Source organism: Macaca nemestrina, chromosome 16 (genome assembly GCF_043159975.1).
Source record: "Macaca nemestrina isolate mMacNem1 chromosome 16, mMacNem.hap1, whole genome shotgun sequence".
NCBI lineage: Eukaryota > Metazoa > Chordata > Mammalia > Primates > Cercopithecidae > Macaca > Macaca nemestrina.
Window position 1 is genome coordinate 30775652 of NC_092140.1, and position 18311 is coordinate 30793962.

The 18311-nt window shown below is 36.0% G+C and overlaps 1 pseudogene; it reads right to left on the reverse strand.

Moving 5' to 3' along the window:
* Positions 1 to 4383: 4383 nt before the first annotated feature.
* LOC105481773 (glycogenin-1 pseudogene) lies at positions 4384 to 5386 on the reverse strand (annotated as a pseudogene).
* Between the last annotated feature and the right edge of the window lie 12925 nt (positions 5387 to 18311).

Genomic DNA, 18311 nt, shown 5'->3' on the forward strand with positions numbered 1-18311 from the left:
GTGCGTCTTCCTTAATATAACCTAAAGACCAGATCATTTATTCAACAATTCTCCGCACATATAGGTATTTAGAGGTAGGAATAAACATAATATCTAGGTTTTGTTTATTTCTAGTCTAAATAATTTTTCTAATTCTTGACTCTGACTTTAGTATTACTAGCCTTTCATGTAGATTTATAGCCAATTATATTTAACATGCATTATTTTATCTAGAAAACAGCATAAATGGTGACAAACACATTTTTTCCTTGATTTTATGGCTTAAATCAGCCTGTGTAATAATTTTATAAGCTTAACAACAACATGCAAAAATACCTTGAGATACATTAGAGATATTAAACCAAGTTTATCAAAGCATCTTGGAGGTGACTCTGATATCCATCTACATATATTATGCAATTCTTCTCAAATATCATTATATCACATCAATCAGTAATACAAATAATGCCAGGAAACAGAAATCTAGTTCAAATGACCAAGGGGGCTGGAAACTTTTATTTGTAGAAAAAATGAATGTAGGAAGCATGTTGCAAATTATACAAAACCATTGCTAAAAATAATATCATTAATACCAACAATACTTCTCCAATATCTCTACCCTCACTAGCATTTGCTTGTTTACTTTCTTTAAAACCATAGATCTTGTTGTAGGCAATTTCTTATATAAAACGATTGAACACATTTTCGATGTCCACAATTTTAGCTCTACATATTCTTTCAATTTAGCAAAATCTAAGAACCCATCTTCACTTGAAAGATTAAACTGCAGGAACTACAAGTATTTTACATTTCAAAGTTTTTTTTTTTATTGTCTGTCAGATTTACAAATCATTGAGTTGGTGGAAATTATCAATTTGATTAAGCTATTTAAGTTTAATAATAATTATTATTAGTTTTGCTATATGTTATTCATGTATTCATACAGAAAATACTGATTCAGCACCTATCACAAGTTTGCATAATCTACTGTGCACAGGATGAGATAATTATGGCAAGACAGATGAATATTCTACCATCCCTGAGCTTAAATTCTCATGAAGTTAGACAATGAATCATATTAAATTTGAAGCATACTTTGACAAAGGAAGAGCAGAGTATACTAGAATAAACAATAGTAAAGAAAAACACTATAATCTATGGGATAAAAAAATGTGGGGCAGATACTATTTAAACGGAAATTAAGAAGATAAATAGATGTTGATAAAAAATGCTGGTACTGATGACGTTAGAAAATGATATGATATGAGAGGTTAAAAAATTGGAGTGTGTTCCTGAGACAGGGATCCAATTCCTAAAGGAAATGACACCTATTCCAGTTATTATGCCTGCATACAAATTACAACATTTAATGGCATAAATAGCCATTTACTACACTCAGATTTTGTGGATCAGAAAAATATTTGGCTTACATGTGTGGCAATTGATGCTGGCTGTTGACTTTGTATTTCAGTTCCTGTCTATGTGGGAAACTCTATTTTCTTTTTACATGGACTCTTTTGGGCTTCCTCACAGCATGGTTCTACCTTCTACAGATGAACATACTGACAGAGCTAGAGCTAGAGCTAGAGATGAGGAGAAAGGGAGAAAGACACATAGAGGAAATAGTGATGGGGAGAGGAAGAGACAGAAAGACTGAGATGAGAGAGAGAGAGAGGGAGAGACACAGAGAGACAGAGAGCGAGATGTGGAAACTCTTTCTTTTTATGACTAAGCCTTAGAAGAAAACTAGGATCATTTCTACCATACTCTACTGGTTACAGAAAGTGCAGGCTGTCACTCAGATGCAAATAAAGGTAACAGAAACTGTCCATCTCAACCACAGGAAAGCCAGTCATATATGTAACAGTCTTCTTTGGAAAATGCAACTTTCCATAGTCCACTTGAGTAGTTCAAAATGTTTAGAATTACTAAAGCATGATGTGAAAGAGGGAGGGAATTCAGTGATTTACAAGATATGTGGAAACATAGTTTTATTCGAAGGAGTCAGGCAAGATGTTGATGGGTTTCATGTAGGAAAATGACTTCAGCAGATTAATGTGTTACAAAGATCTCTTCATGTGATTACTTTGTTAAAAGGGAGCAAGTCTAAATATGCAGAGTATTGCAGTTGCTTATTTGAAAAACTTGTATAAGTTAGGACAAAATCAGAGCACTGAGAAATAAAACAGAACATACTTTTAGCACTTAAAATGGGAAGGGTGTGTGATTAATTAGTCATAAGGAGTTAGGGAGAAAAAAGAATCTAAATGTTCAACATATTTCTGGCTTAACCAACTTGGTGAATGGTGATACCATATAAAGAAAGCAAAAGGGGAGTATATTTAAAGGAAAAATTGTGAGTTGGTGATGTACATCCTTGGTTTTAAGTAGAGATTTTGAGTAAGAAATGGGATACTTTGGAAGTCATAAGACAGGATAAAACTGAAAATATAGATGTGAGGAATTTTCAATATACATAGAGCAACTGAAATCATAGGTGCTTAAGAGATGGATTTATAGTAGTACATAAAAGTGGAAGAAAACCAAGTCTTTGAATGGTCCTGTGACACACTGACATTTAAAGGCTGAGAGTGATAGCAAACATGTATTGGAATTGTTATTTACTATGTTCCAGTCAGTTTCTAATTGTTTTACAATTTTGGTCATGTGTGCTCTTACAATAATCACATGAAGTAAGTGTTATTGTTATTTTTTAATGAATAAGAAACAGAATTGAGACAGGCTAAGAGATTGTATGTGAATTCCAACTTGGACATTTAAGTCCAAAGCCTATGCTTTTCTTGACCACTGTGATTTGCTGCTCAGAAAATTAATTTAATGAGAAGAGATGGAAAGAATGAATAGCACAGGTGCCAGAGTGACAGAAAGAGAACCAGTACTGACAGAGTCATCAACATGATAGAGAAAGAGCATTTCAAAAAAAAAAATAATATGTTAATAGTTTCAAATATTTTTAAAGTCTTCAGGTGATTTGGTAAGTTTGGGGAAGATAAACTACAACTGAGAAAATAAAATCCAATTTTATTAAAATCACAAGATATTAATATTATTTTAGAGTTACAAATATATTTATCTTAAATTATTCGACCACATATTTCATCCTCAAAATTGGAAGTAGCTATTTATTTCACACCATAAATCAAATATTTTCAAAAATATCATTTATTTAAAAGTTTAGATCAAACAATAAATTCAAATGACTGAGGGTATTGGAGCAACATCTTTTAGTATTTATTTGAGTTCATATATTAATTTGAACATTTTAGGGAGATTTGTTCCCTCTACTAAGTTATGTTGACATGTTAGTTTAAGTTAAAAAACACATTAAATTACTTGCCAAAGCACGAAATTGAAGAGGTCCTGTCAGCATCTCTTCAGCATCAGAACTTCACACTAGCAGTGGTTCCCACCTCCAGCTACTTCCATTACTCCTAAAATCAGCCTTCATGTACACTTTCTGAGGTGCACACGGTGGATGGGCCACACCTACTTCTCAAAACCTAAATTCTATCTGCATATTTTTCTTCTTGAGATGTTCCAGATCTTTTCAATCTCCATTTCTGAATCTTTTTTATGGTAATAAGCCTACATTTTTCATGCAGGGTGCCACTGCAGCATTTTAGCATTTAGCATTTAGCATTCTGCTCATCTAACCGTCATGAAGAGGCTAGAGTTGGGTGCCACGCTGGCAAAGCTCCATGCCTAGTCACTTACACAGTATTCAAAATGTGTATTCATGGATGCAGATACTCTGATCCTAGCAAATATTGATGATCTTTTAGAGCGAGAAAATTTGTCCTGTATAAAACTTATTGCATATAGAAAACTGATGGACATCTTCAGACACTAAGACCATGAAATAAAATGGGTTTATGCTATTTGTTGATACATTTATGGATCACTCAGCATAATTAAAGCATATGCATAAGGTAAAGCAGAATTATAATCACTCACTCTGGCAGCACAGGGCAATTCTAAAATACAGGTGTAGTGAAAGGTACGTACAACCAGCAAGCGAGCAAGGGACAGATGCCATGTCCTCTTCTGAAGGGAGTGACTGATTTGGAACCTGGGTCTGCAGATTTTAAAAATTGATATAGTCACTTTAACAGCTTAATAATGAGTTGCCTTTACTATGTATGTTGACAATCAGCAAAAGTGAGAATTTCCAAAATGTGCTAAAGAGAATTAAAAAGCAGAACACTGTCCATATAACAGAATTGCCACTTCACAACTTTTGCCCAGCTCTCGCCTGTTGTCCTGTGAAAACCTCTCATCTGATGAGTTTTAGTGAAAGTCTCTTGAAGCCATAATAGACTTTTCTCAACATAGCTCTAGGTACGAAGTATTAGGAACACATGTCCACAGGAAATGGCAGTGTTTCTACTGGAGGTAAGTGTCACGTGTCCTCGTCATGTCAAAGGAATCTTGTCCCATACAATCAGCCTGGCCCTATTCCCACCACTCCTTCTGTTCTTCCAAGGATACAAAAAGCTGTGCCATAGCTGGAATCTCCCCAAGGGACAGATATGATATGCCTCCTGAGATATCTTCCACATTTACATATGAGCAGGTGTCTTTGACAAGGTCAAATTGTTGAAGCAGAGGTAAAACATTCATGGTAAAGATGCTCCACCACAGGATGAGAAATGCTGAATGAGTCACATTGGGATCATGGGACTCATTTTTGACACTTTTTTGTTTTGGGATCATAACTATAATTCTATGATTTGGCTCATTCTAGGAAATGCACAACTTTGGCACTTGCACCAAACATTTTAAATGCTGGGAGGTAGGAGTATATAGAGATGTCGCTTAGGTTATAAATGAACAGCAGGTGTTTTCTGATGTCTGTTGTTGCCCAGATGCTTAAAAAATGTGTTCAGTAAGCCTTGGTCTCCACTGTCAAAACTACCTTGCTCAGAAGCAAGATGCAACAGCTGATTATATGTTTCAACCGAAGGCTGATAAACAAAAATTCCGGAATTGAAGCAGTTAGGCCACCCTTGATTGGGTGCTGCTGGCAATTCTTCTTGCTCAAAAAGATCATCATTATTTGCTAGGATCAGAGTATCTGCATCCATGAATACACATTTTGAATACTGTGTAAGTGACTAGGCATGGAGCTTTGCCAGCATGGCACCCAACTCTGGCCTCTTCATTATGGTTAGGTGAGCAGAATCGCTGCTGTCTAAGACATTTACCATGATGACTTCATTAAAGACTGTCTCTAAAACTTTTTTCATGGAGTTTGAGACTTGCAGGGTGGCGAACACGGCCAGCCTTCTGGTGGTCCTGTGCTGTTTTAGAGGTGAGACCCGGACCGGGGCACCCCTTTGGTGTAGGCATAGTTTGTGGTCAGTGTTACAAAGGCCTGATCTGTCATGGTGCTGCCCAGGGGTGCGGGTGGCCGGGGCAGCTGCAGGTCGGTGGCTCAGAGAAGCCTGTGCCTGGAGGTAGGACCAGCGAGGGGGCGGGAATCTATTCCATCAACCCTAGGGGTACTAACTGCTTCTTGCAGTAATTTTTTGGTCACTCCTGTTTCCTTTCTTGTTGCTTTTTCCATCTTCTGTATAATCTGTTATTTCTACCACATACTCGCTTTTTAAACATCTAATGTTTCTGTGTTACTGACTGGACCCTAGTAGTAAATATTGAACAATGCTTGCTGATTTGTTTTTCTGTGGTCTCTTCAAGGATTCCCCACAATCCAACAATAAAGACTTCATGTTTCATAAATGTTTCAGAAGTAATGCCTAGAAGGCCTAAAAATTTTTGGTCAAAATTAAAGAAGATATTTTGTTAAAATGTCTAGACATATTACTGCCATGTATTATAAAAATGGTGATTTAACTTTTAATTTAAAATTAATGTATTTAAAAGTATTTAATGTATTTAAAAGGCATTTCCTGGATATGCCTAAGTGGATCTTTAGTCACATACAGTTATTTCCTGATTGCTGCTTTAAAGAAGTTGCCCCTAATTGAATGAGTAAACTAAAATGACAGTAAATCCTATGGTAATCTTATCATATAAAGAAGGTAAATAGTCTATCACCATCTTACTAACTTCTAAGGAATTATTTTCTTGAAGATTTGTTGAAAGACTTTTAGCACTTTTCTAATAATTTAACATTATGCCATGTTGGAAACACTTCATAGAAAGGTAAACAATTAAATATTAAAGTTACCTATATATACTTACAATTTGCTCAGTTTACTACTTGTGATAACCAAATTGTATGTGATTTTACTCCTTATAAATACAATAGTGTACCTTATTATTTAGGCCAATAAAGTCTCACATTGATTTTTTCTGACCACAAACATCTCATTGACTAATATTCATGGGTGTGGTGGATCCTTTGGAAAAGAGAACTAACTAGAAAACATTTCTTGAAGACAAGATACTTCTGAAGTAATGTACTGCAGAATTATTGAAAGAATCTTTGGAACTGGGAAGTTATATTGAGATGCTATTTTGATACTGATAGCATGTAAAATATATTAAATTCGCACTGACATTTTAAAAAAGAATGGAAAGGATGAACTTCCTATTATCTGAACTGAAGTGCTTTTATGATATAATACTCTTTTTCTAAAACTATGATTAAAACTGCACTTCAAAAGTCAAATCTTTTCAAAGAAACTCTAAATTACCAAGTAAAGAATTTGAAAATCTTATCTAATGGTCTTATGAAAAATTCTCTTGACCTTTGGTTTGACATTGAAGAGCATTCTTATTTTCTAAAAGCTTCTTTTGCTGTATTCTTTTCATGACAACAGATTCATAAGGAAAAAATCTAACAGAAAATATTTGCTCCATGTAATATGAAAGTAAAAATTTTTGTGTATGTAGAAATGAAATTGTGCATGTGTATATTTTCAGGCAATATCATTGAGAATACATTGTATAATTAGTATCCAAAATATTTAAATCAAAAACTCCTAATTTGCCTTGCTTTGCACAGTATATATTAGAAGTAAATTTCTCAGACCATGGTTTTCTTTAAATGAGTAAATTAGGGATACTTGCACATGTTAGTAGAAGAATTAGTATGATTACTTTATGCTAAAAGAAAAATATTATAGAATTTAAAATATGAGCTTTGTAATTATATTAACAGAACAAACTTTGTAATGGGTTGTTTAATTTGTAGAAGACATGCATTGCATCTGGTGTGCATTGGAATCTGAAGACCTCTGATCTGGTGGCAAAGAATTAAGACTTGGAGGGGGGCAAGAAATCAATGTATTGTCTATGTTAACTTATTTTCTTATTTTGTAACCCAACTGAAATTAAGTAATAATAAAAACAAAGTCAGTGATGGGAGAAACTTCACCAGAAGCAAGCTTCAAAGAGTATTTTAGATGCAAATTTGAAAAGGGAGAGTTGATTTTCATGCAGAACAGGATAGTAATGAGAATAGAAATAATTACTTCATATAGCCCTTGAGAGTCTCAGAATTTAGATAAATTTGGAATGATGCATGAAGATAAAAGCAGGTGGGTTGTTAAAAGCCATTGATTGCCCTTTGCCTCTGCCAGATGGAATACTGATCATTTATTTTGTGGAAAATGTAACAAAAGGTGCCTTGGGTTCCAGAACAAGTACAATAGAAGAGGCCTCGGAGAGGAGGCACAACAGCCCAAGCTTTGTTTGCCATTTCGTTTCCAACTCATTATTTTGTATGAGCTCTGTAAAAGGAAAAGATTGCCATCTAACCCTAGAGTATATGCCCAGTCTTCCTGGAGCAAGAAAGGGTTGCAGGGAACCACTGTGCTAGGAAAAATAGAAGAAGAGAGTACTCTAAAAGTAGGATAATAAAAGCAGTAAGAGAGATTTTTATATCTGCCACTTTTTATTACTAGAAATAATTTATACCATGGCTTGCTGTTTTACACTTTTCATCATGAAGGCAGCAAGGCCAGTCCAGCTTTCAGAGAGAATATTTTATATGAAAATATAGCTAATACTGATCTTGATAGAAAATGGGTTGAGCATGCATACTTAATAGTGATCTCAGACAGCCTCTCAGTGTGCCAACCCCTGAGGATTAGGTATTCAATACTTAGGGAGACAGTTCTTTAAAAGAGCATTGTCAGAGTAAATATGGAGAGTTTAACACTTGAAGATCTCTTAAATGAACACTGTTACCTGCATTTTTCTAAAATTATCTACAAGAGCATAGTCTAGTAGAGTGACAGCCTTGGCATTATTTCCATCTCATGTTATCACTTGCTGATGAATTTTGCCTGGGGATCTAGAGCTTACGGAGAAAATAAATTAAACACATAGATTTTCAATCACTGTAAAGAAAAATAATAAACTGAAAAACATGTATATGCTGATTACTCTCTGTCAACCCCCTCTTCATTCTTCCTCCCTTTTTCCCCTCCCTGTACCCTAAAACAGTGGTCCTCAACATTTTTGCCACCACGGATTGGTTTTGTGGGAGACAATTTTTCCTTGGATGGAGGGGGGATGATGTCAGGATGATTTAAGCACATTACATGTATCAAGCACTTTATTTCTATTATTATTACATTGTAATATATAATGAAGTAATTATATGATCATCATAATGTAGAATCAGTGGAAGCGTGAGTTTGTTTTTCTGCAACCAAATGGTCCCATCTGAAGGTGATGGGAGACAGTGACGGGTCATCAGGCATTGGGTTCTCATAAGGCATGCACAACCTGGATCCCCACAGTTCACAACAGGGTTCATGCTCCTATGAGACTCTAATGCCTCTGCTGATCTGAGGAAGTGAGCTCAAGTGGTAATGCTAGTGATGGGGAGCGGCTCTAAATATAGATGAGGCTTTCATGGCTGGCTTGCCCACAGCTCACCTCCTGCTGTGCGGCCCAGTTTCTAACAGGCCGTATACTGTGGCCTGTGAGTAGCGGTCCATGGCCTGTGAGTTGAGGACTCTGTCCTAAAAAAAATCAAGACCTTACATTGCATTACCATAATGTTTTACCATCAGGTTTTGAATTAGGTTCTGCTAGGGAGATACAGATTTCTTATGCTTTTCAGTATAATAAAGATAGTGTTTACTCTAGGACAAGAGACAGACAAGTTTATTTTCCATTACAAAAGTTTCTGACTTGCTAAACTCAGGCTACTTCTTTAATTCAGCATATTGCATGTAGAGTGCTGAATGTTGTCTAGTAGATTCTCTGCAATAATCTGATTTTGTGTACGGGTGTACAATTAATATCTCTGTATAAGCTAGACTATTTTATAGCTCTATGGAGGGAGAAATAAAGCAATAGAAAATAAAACCTATGCAAATGTTTGTTGATTATTGCAATGCAAATAATTTCTGTCTATAGCAATGTGAATGAAACTTTTGAAAACATATATCTCTTTAAGTCAAATTCTCATTTAAACCTGTTTTAATATATTATTGGCATCCTGTTTAATTAACGAGTGAAATAAAACCTTTGATGCATTAATTTTGTATTTATATGAAGGTCATGTTTTACTTTTTAAAACTGTTAATAAGACTACATATATAAACACTGATTTTAAAAAGTTTCTCTAAACACATGTATATATCACTAGGAACTGACATACTTTTATTACCCTGAGAGTATATTTTATTATGTCTTGTTAAGTAAAGTTTAGAGTAAGTCAGGACTTGTGTTCCGGGATAAAAATGGCTCAGTAGTTACATATCTAATGTCTGATTTCTATTATTGCTCTTTAGGGAATTGTCATAAATAGGCTGAGGGAAATGGTAAGGGACTTACGTGATTTATATTTTTATGTTAATAATACAATATACAAAATTTCTTTAGATATCATCACAGTAAAATGTCTTATGTCTTATTTTCAAGAAAAATGCTAATATTTAGACTTTCAATAATTTATTTTATGAATCTAAGATTATGAAACAAATGACCTGTGTATTTTTTTTCTTTTTTCTTTCCATTACTCCTTTAAGTGCACATGTGGGCAGTCATGATAAATACGTTTATTTGTTTTTGGGAGACTCTCATCTTAAATGTGTATCAAGTTGATTCACTGCAGTAGAAAATCTTACCCAAATGTTAGTCACCATAAAATGTTTCCATGGCTTACATTAAAAATTAATCATAATTGAGACCTGGCATACATTATTTCTGCTCATAGTAAATTCTCCCAGGATGTGAGATTTTCTGAATTTAAAATATTTAATGATATAATATATAGTCTCTTTTAATATTTCTGTAATAAGCTACTGTATGATATAATCATGCATGTTGAAAGATTTGTTACAATTGTCCACAATCAAAATATATGAATGATGTAATTACATATGTAAAGATGTTCTTTGATTATCTATGTTTAATAATTACATAGCTATATTTCAAAGTATGCTGAATATTAAACAGCTAAAAAATATGTGTCTTTTTATGGTATCCATATAGAATATTATTTTATTATTTTTGGTGGAAACATGCTGTAGAAACTCTCAAGGCATAGTAATTAGATAAGGATTAATAAAGAAAATGACAAAGTATTTAATGAGAAATGAACTCCAAATTAAAGATTGATTCAGATCCCCCAAAAATATGTTTGACCTGATTGGAATAAATCCTACAGATTCAGAAAACTCTGTGTTAAGTTTAAAGAATACTGAGATTTCTGTCATATTTCTTGCCTAAAAGGAAATGAGATTAATAAGAAGGGATAAAAATGTTAATAATAAAAGAGAAAATGATAAATGGTATGGGAGAATTGTTACTATTTATTACACTTATGTGTTACAAATATGTTGTAAAATTCTGTTTCATTCTGTTTTGTGCTGCTGTAACAAAGTATCTGAAACTGAGTTATTTATAATAAAGAGAAATTTATTGTTTTTATAAGAAAAAAACTTCTAGTAATAACATCGCTTGACATATCTGGCAGTTACATGCACTTTGGTATACAGGTCTAATTTCCATGCCCTAGGCGTTCTCCTCTATCCACTTTACTATCTTATTACAACTCAGACAAGATAAACAGATACCACTACCTTTGTTTTGAAGATGAGAACTCACAGTTTGAAAAATTATTTATCTGTGAGAATCAACCAGGAAATTAATGAACAGTTTAACTGCAATCTCCAGTGTTATGTTTTGTTTTGTTTTTAGTATTGTGTCACTTTCCCATGTGCCCTTTGTCTGTTATGGTAACCTGCATTTAAAGGGCACTCAATTTTTACATTTTGAGTTATTAAGGTTAAACAAATGCTTAAATTTTCTCCTTTACAACAAATAAACTTGCTGAATATATAATGAAGGCATTTAGTAACATTTGAGAATTGTTATGTAACTATAATAACCAACTATAAAATAATAGCAATAAATGGAACTGACGTTTAGTTAAGAGTGTAAAAATTTCAAAATTATTTACATGTAGTAAACGAGAAACATCAAGAAGCAAAAGCAGATGGTATATACTGATTTCTTTGTGGTCAAAGATTTAGACTCTCTGTCTCTTTCTCCATAGATATATACTTAGCATCTGTCATGCAATAGAGCAAATTTTTTAAGTGCAGAATTTTTTCATGAGAACTAAAATATCTGATGAAAAATTGATAGCTGTTTTTTCAAAGGCTTTCCAACTGCCTACTCAGATATCAGCAATGCATTGTAGAGCTCACATAGGACAGAAGGATGAAGTTTCTAAAGGGAGTAATTTTCCTGATAGAACTGCAAAAGCTGTTAAAACATGACAGACGCCAAATTTAGAAACTTCACTTTCAATACAACAACAAAATTTTATTCATTTTCAAATATGTGTTTCACAACAGAAAATAGAGAAATGGATTATATAGAATGTTAATAGAAATTTGACTGGACTATGGCGGTTACCTAACACAATTTTTAATGTATCATAGTTTATTTGGTTAGTGATGCTGTGTCATCAGCAAAGTTATCTGAATTAAAAAGCGATTTTAAAATTACCAGACTGTTATTATGCCTGTGTAGAGTCCAGGAGAACTCTTGGCCCTCTGAAATTTCACTGAAAATTCAACTTGGAAAAGACAGATTAATAGGAGAAAAAGCATACAATTTTATTTAACACATATACCTGAGAGCCTTCAGATTGTAGACCCAAAGATACTGGGGAAATTGTCCGTCTGTATGCTTATGTTCAATAAAGTATGGATAGCCATGGAGAATTATGATTGGACAAAAGTGGCTAATCCAATGTTAATAGACTGAGTGGAAAAACCCAGTGAGACCTGTCTATCTAGATTTGTCTTTACTCCTCTGAACATGCATGTCTTCCTTCTGGGTGTGGGGCAGAGCCTTCACTGGAATGAGGATCTTATGACCTACAGTCAAGCAACGTAGGTCAGATAATATTTTTATGGCCAATTTTTACACAGAAAGGCAGAATAAAAGTTTGAGTAATAAGTTTAGGTCTTATGACTGACTTTGGAGAAAAAGGGTTCTATGACGTGCCTTGGCAAGAGGGATTCTAGTTTCTATGGCTAACATTGGAAGAAATAGGACTAAGAGACTGGAGGGCAGGAGTAGGTCAGATAAAAACATTTCCTTCTGATGCTTTTGTTTTAGTGTATTGTTTTTGAGCCCCAACACTGGAATTCTGCAGCCTAGTATGTTAAGATGGCTAGAGCTTTATAACTGGCTTTGTGAAATATTACGGTGACCTGCAAACAAGCACAGGACCTCTTCCTTTCAATTTATGTTTGTCAGGCCTATACATTTGCATCTTAAAGCGTGTTCTATGTCTCATTCAACTGGATAGTACCATAATCACATTTAATACTTAAAAGAACTTATTTCTTCTATAGAAGACCTGAGACAAAAAGGCAAAAGGATCCAGAAAGACCTGCTAGAGGTCTGCCACTCTTTTGACTAGAGTTTTGCCTACAGAAGAACTATTGTGCAGAAAAGAGAGGCTATTGCTGCACTGGGCGAGACACTTTCAGGTGCTGCCAATCATTCACATGGCTAGCAAAGTGAAAACCAACAAAACAAAGAAATACTGGATTTATGTTCATCATATGATACTTACCACCTCAGGAAAACTGGTCTATAATTCCTACAAATGAGTTAAAACTTATTTATTTTTTAGACTAACTGGTACTGGTAAAAGCAAAAGGAAATATTCTAGCAAAATAACTACTAGGTCATAGATTGCCTCGGTATCTTAATCACAGTAGTTTTATTTCAATTGCTTTATTGGAAATCACATTTTGTTATAAAACAAATATATCATTTGTTACATTACTATTTTCTTTCTGTAACTCCAGTAATATTTCCCACAATCTCTTTTCTGATCAGCTATAAATTACAATCCCAGTTTAATATAGTGTAGACTTTGTTTAAAAAATATCATGAGATCTGCAGCATAAAAAGGTAAAAGTATTTTCTGTGAAAAAGCAATGTTCAGATTGTAGAACCTCAGCCTCCAATGTAAAATAAAAATGTGCTCTGAGAGGGGTTGGAGAGTTAGAGATTATAAAGGCAAAGGCAGCAGAGCAAGAGAGAGGAGTCAGGGAAGTGAGGGGCAGAGTTTTAATTGGGCCACCTTTAAGCCTAACATCATCAGTCTCTCTTAATTGGCTGGTTCCAGGAAGTCTATGGGTTGGTACCAGGTGGTCTGTTAGTGGTCATCTGGGAAATTTTTAGTTGCAGTCTTGATATTGCATCCACAATAAGAACTGGTTTGGCTCCATTATAGAAAGGGATATTCTGTGACACACTCATATAACATTGTTGCAGGACTGCCAGGTTCATATGCCCACTGCATAACAACATACCAATACACTGAGACAGCAGGGCTTGCAGCAAAGAACAAGTTTAAAAATCGCCAAGGCTTCTGAACAAGGAAATGGGAGGAATTCTCGTGCATCAAGTCCATTTTTTCAAGGGGTTCTGGGCAAAAGCCTTTAAGGAAATTGTGGAAGGTAAGGAGCTGGAAAATTGGGATTGCTGATTGGCTGGGGTAAAAGGCATAAAATTAGCAGGGTGTGGGCTGGGTTGTGGCTCACGCCTGTAATCCCAGCACTTTGGGAGGCTGAGGCGGGTGAATCACGAGGTCAGGAGTTCAAGACCAGCCTGGCCAAGATGGTGAAACCCCATCTCTACTAAAAATACAAAAAAATTAGCTGGGTGTGGTGGCACACGCCTGTAATCCCAGCTACTCTGGAGGCTGAGGCAGAGAATTGCTTAAACCTGGAGGGGCAGAGGTTGCAGTGAGCTGAGATCACTCCACTGCATTCCAGCCTGGGCAACAGAGCGAGACTCCATCTCAAAAAAAAAAAAAAAAAAAAATTAGCAGGTTGTGGAAATCACGTTCTTCCATGGGTCAGCTTCCTACTAGGCCCTTCAGAACAGCTGGCATCAGTAGTTTTCTCATATACAGAACCTAAAGGAGGAACTCAACTACAATGCTTATCATCTCACAGTGCCTCAGATTTTACCCACATAAAAGAAAAGGAACAAAGAGCCTGTGACAGGGCTACATTTTCCTAGGGTACTGTATTAGTCCATTTTCAAGCTGCTGACAAAGACATACCTGAAACTGGGCAATTAGAAAAAAAAAGAGGTTAAGTGGACTTAGCAGTTTCACATGACTGGTAAGGCCTCACAATTATGGTGAAAGGTAAGGAAGAGCAAGTCACATCTTACATGGATGGCAGGAGGCAAAGAGAGAGTTTGTGCAGGGTGACTCCTCTTTTTAAAACCATCCGATCTTACATTTACTAAATAAAAGCATGAGACTTAGAGTACACAATAAGACTTAGAGTACACAATAGTACATCTGCTGAATAAAAACATAAGATTTAGAGTACACAATAGTACAATAGTACATTCACTAAATAAAAACACGAGACTTAGAGTACACAATACTACATTTACTGAATAAAGCCATTGGATCTCATGAGACTTATTCACTGTCGTGAGAAAAGCATAAGAAAGACCCATACCCATGATTCAGTTAACCCCCACAACACATGGGAATTGTGGGGGTTACAATTCAGGCTTATATTTTAGCGGGGACACAGCCAAACTATATTATTCCACCCCTGGCCCTCCCAAATCTTATGTTCTCACATCTCAAAACCAATTATGCCTTCCCAACAGTAGCCCAAAGTCTTAACTCATTTCAGAATTAACTCAAAAGTCTACAGTCCAATGTCTCATCTCAGACAGGCAAGTCTCTTCAGCTTATGATGGGAGAAATTGGCCAAAACAAAAGGGCTACAGGCTCCATGTAAGTCTGAAATCTAGCAGGGCAGTCAAATCTTAAATCTTAAAATAAAAATGGTCTCCTTTGACTCCATGTCTCACTTACAGGTTACTCTGATTCAAGATATGGGTTCCCATGGTCTTGGGTAGCTCCACATCTGTGGCTCTGCAGGCTACCGCCTGCCTCCTGACTGCTTTCACAGGCTGGTGTAGAATGTCTGTGGCTTTTTCAGGTGAACAGTGCAAGCTGTTGGTGGATCTACTATTCTGGGGTCTGCAGGATGGTGACCCTCTTCTCACAGCTCCCCTAGGCAGTGCCCCAGTATGGACTCTGTGTTGGGGCTCCAGTCCCACATTTCTTTTCTGCATTGTGTTAGCAGAGGTTATCCATGAGGGCCCTGCCCCTGCAGAAAAGTTATACCTGGGCATCCAGGCATTTTCATACATCCTTTGAAATCTAGGCAGATGTTTCCAAACTTCAATTCTTGACTTCTGTGGACTCACAGGTTCAACACCACATGGAAGCTGCCAAGGTTTGGGACTTGCACCCTGGAAAGCCACCACCCATGCTCTATGATGGCTCATTTTAGCTATGGCTAGAGTGTCTGGAATGCAGCATGCCAAATCCCTAGGCTGCCCACCCTAGGCCCAGCTCACGAAACCACTTTTTACTCCTAGACCTGCAGCCCTGTGATGGGAGGGGCTGCCATTAACAACTCTGACATGCCCTGGAGACATTTTCCCTGTTGTCTGGAGGATTAACATTTGGCTCCTCATTACTTACAAATTTTTGCAGCTGGCTTCAATTTCTCTGCAAAAAATGGAATTTTATTTTATATCACATTGTCAGGCTGCAAATTTTCAAAACATTTATGCTCTGTTTCCCTTTATAAAACTGAATGCTTTCAACAGCACCCAAGTCACTTCTTAAATGCTTTCCTGTTTAGAAATTTGTTTCACCGGATACCCTAAATCATCTCTCTCTAGTTCAAAGTTCCACAAATCTTTAAGGGTGGGCCAAAATGCCACTGGTCTCTTTGCTAAAACATAACAAGAGTCACCTTTGCTCCAGCTCCCAACAGGGTTCTTATTTCCATCTGAGACAACTTCTGCCTGGATTTTATTGTCCATATAGCTATCAGCATTTTGGTTAAAGCCATTCAACATTCTCTAGAAAGTTCCAAATTGTCTCACGTTTCCCTGTCTTCTTTCGAGCCCTCCAACCTGTTCCAGCCTCTGCCTGTTACCCAGTTACAAAGTCATTTCTACATTTTGGAGTATCTTTACAGTAACACCCTACTGCAATGGTACCAATTTCCTGTGTTACTTAGTGTTCATGCTGCTGATAAAGACATACCCAAGACTGGGCAATTTACACAATAGAGGTTTAATGGACTTACAGTTTCACATGGCTGGGGAGGCCTCACAATCATGGAAGAAAGGAAGAAGGAGCAAGTCACATTTTATGTGGATGTTGGCAGGCAAAGAGAGAGTTTGTGCAGGTGACCTCCTCTTTTTAAAACAATCAAATCTCATGAAACTTATTCACTATTGCAAGAACAGCACAAGAAAGACCTGCCCCAACCCCCATGATTCAATTACCTCCTACTGTGTTCCTCCCAGGACATGTAGGAATTATGAGATTTACTATTCAAAATGAGATTTGAGTGGGGACATAGCCAAACCATGTCAGGTATTAATTATTGATCAGCCTTAAGGAAGTGGGCCAAAGGGCAAGTTGGCTTAAGGATTGTTGTTGATTACCCTGGAAACCTACTTAAATTTTATTTTATTGACACTTAATTCATTTTAAAAAATTTTCTTTGGGACAGTTTTAACCTCTTTCTGAGAAAACAGAGCACATGATCACTCCCTCACCAAACATGGCTGCCTAATTCTGTTGATCTTTGAAAACCCCAGGTAGCCTTGGTGATATAGTTTGGATCTGTGTCCCCACCCAAATCTTGTCTAATTATAATCCCCAGTGTTGGAGGTGTGTCGTGATGGGAGGTGCTTGGATCATGGGGGTAGAATTTATTTATTTATTTATTTATTTATTTATTTATTTATTTATTTTACTATAAGTTCCAGGGAGGTGCTTGGATCATGGGGGTGGAGTTATTTTTTATTGGTTTGTTTGTTTATTTATTTATTTATTTATTTACTTTACTGTAAGTTCCAGGATATATGTGCAGATTGTACAGGTTTGTTACATAGATATACATGTGCCATTGTGGTTTGCTGCACCTATCAACCTGTCACCTAAGTTTTAAGCCCCATATGCACTAGCTATTTGTCCTGATGCTCTTTCTCCCCTGCCACCCCCGATAGACCCTGATGTGTGTTGTTCCCTTGCCTATGTCCATGTGATCACATTGTTCAATTTTCACTTATGAATGAGAACATGCAGTGTTTTGTTTTCTGTTCTTGTGTTAGTTTGCTGAGGATGATGGCTACCAGCTTCATCCATGTTCCTGCAAATAACATGATCGCATATATTTTTATGGCTGCATAGTATTCCATGGTGTATATATACCACATTTCCTTGATCCAGTTTATCATTGATGACCATTTGTGATGACTCCATGTTTTGCTATTGTGAAGAGTGCTGCAATAAACATGCATGTGCATATATCTCTATAATAGAATAATTTATATTTTGGGGGATATGTACCCAGGAATGAGATTGCTGGGTCAAATAGTATTACTGGTTATAAATTCTTGAGGAATTGTCACACCACTTTCCACAATGGTTGAACTAATTTGTATTCCCACCAACAGTGTAAAAGCATCTTATTTCTCACAGCCTCTCCAGTATCTGTTGTTGCTTGACTTTTCCATAATTGCCATTCTGAATGGCATGAGATGGTATCTCATTGTGGTTTTGATTTACATTTCTCTAATGATCAGTGATGATGAGCTTTTTTTTCATATGTTTGTTGGCCACATAAACGTCTTCTTTTGAGAAGTGTCTGTTCACATCCTTTGCCTGTTTCTTGATGGTGTTGGTTGTTTTTTGTAAATTTGTTTAAGTTCCTTGTAAATTCTGGATAGTAGACTTTAGTCAGATGGATAAATTGCAAAAATTTTCACCCATTCTGTTGGTT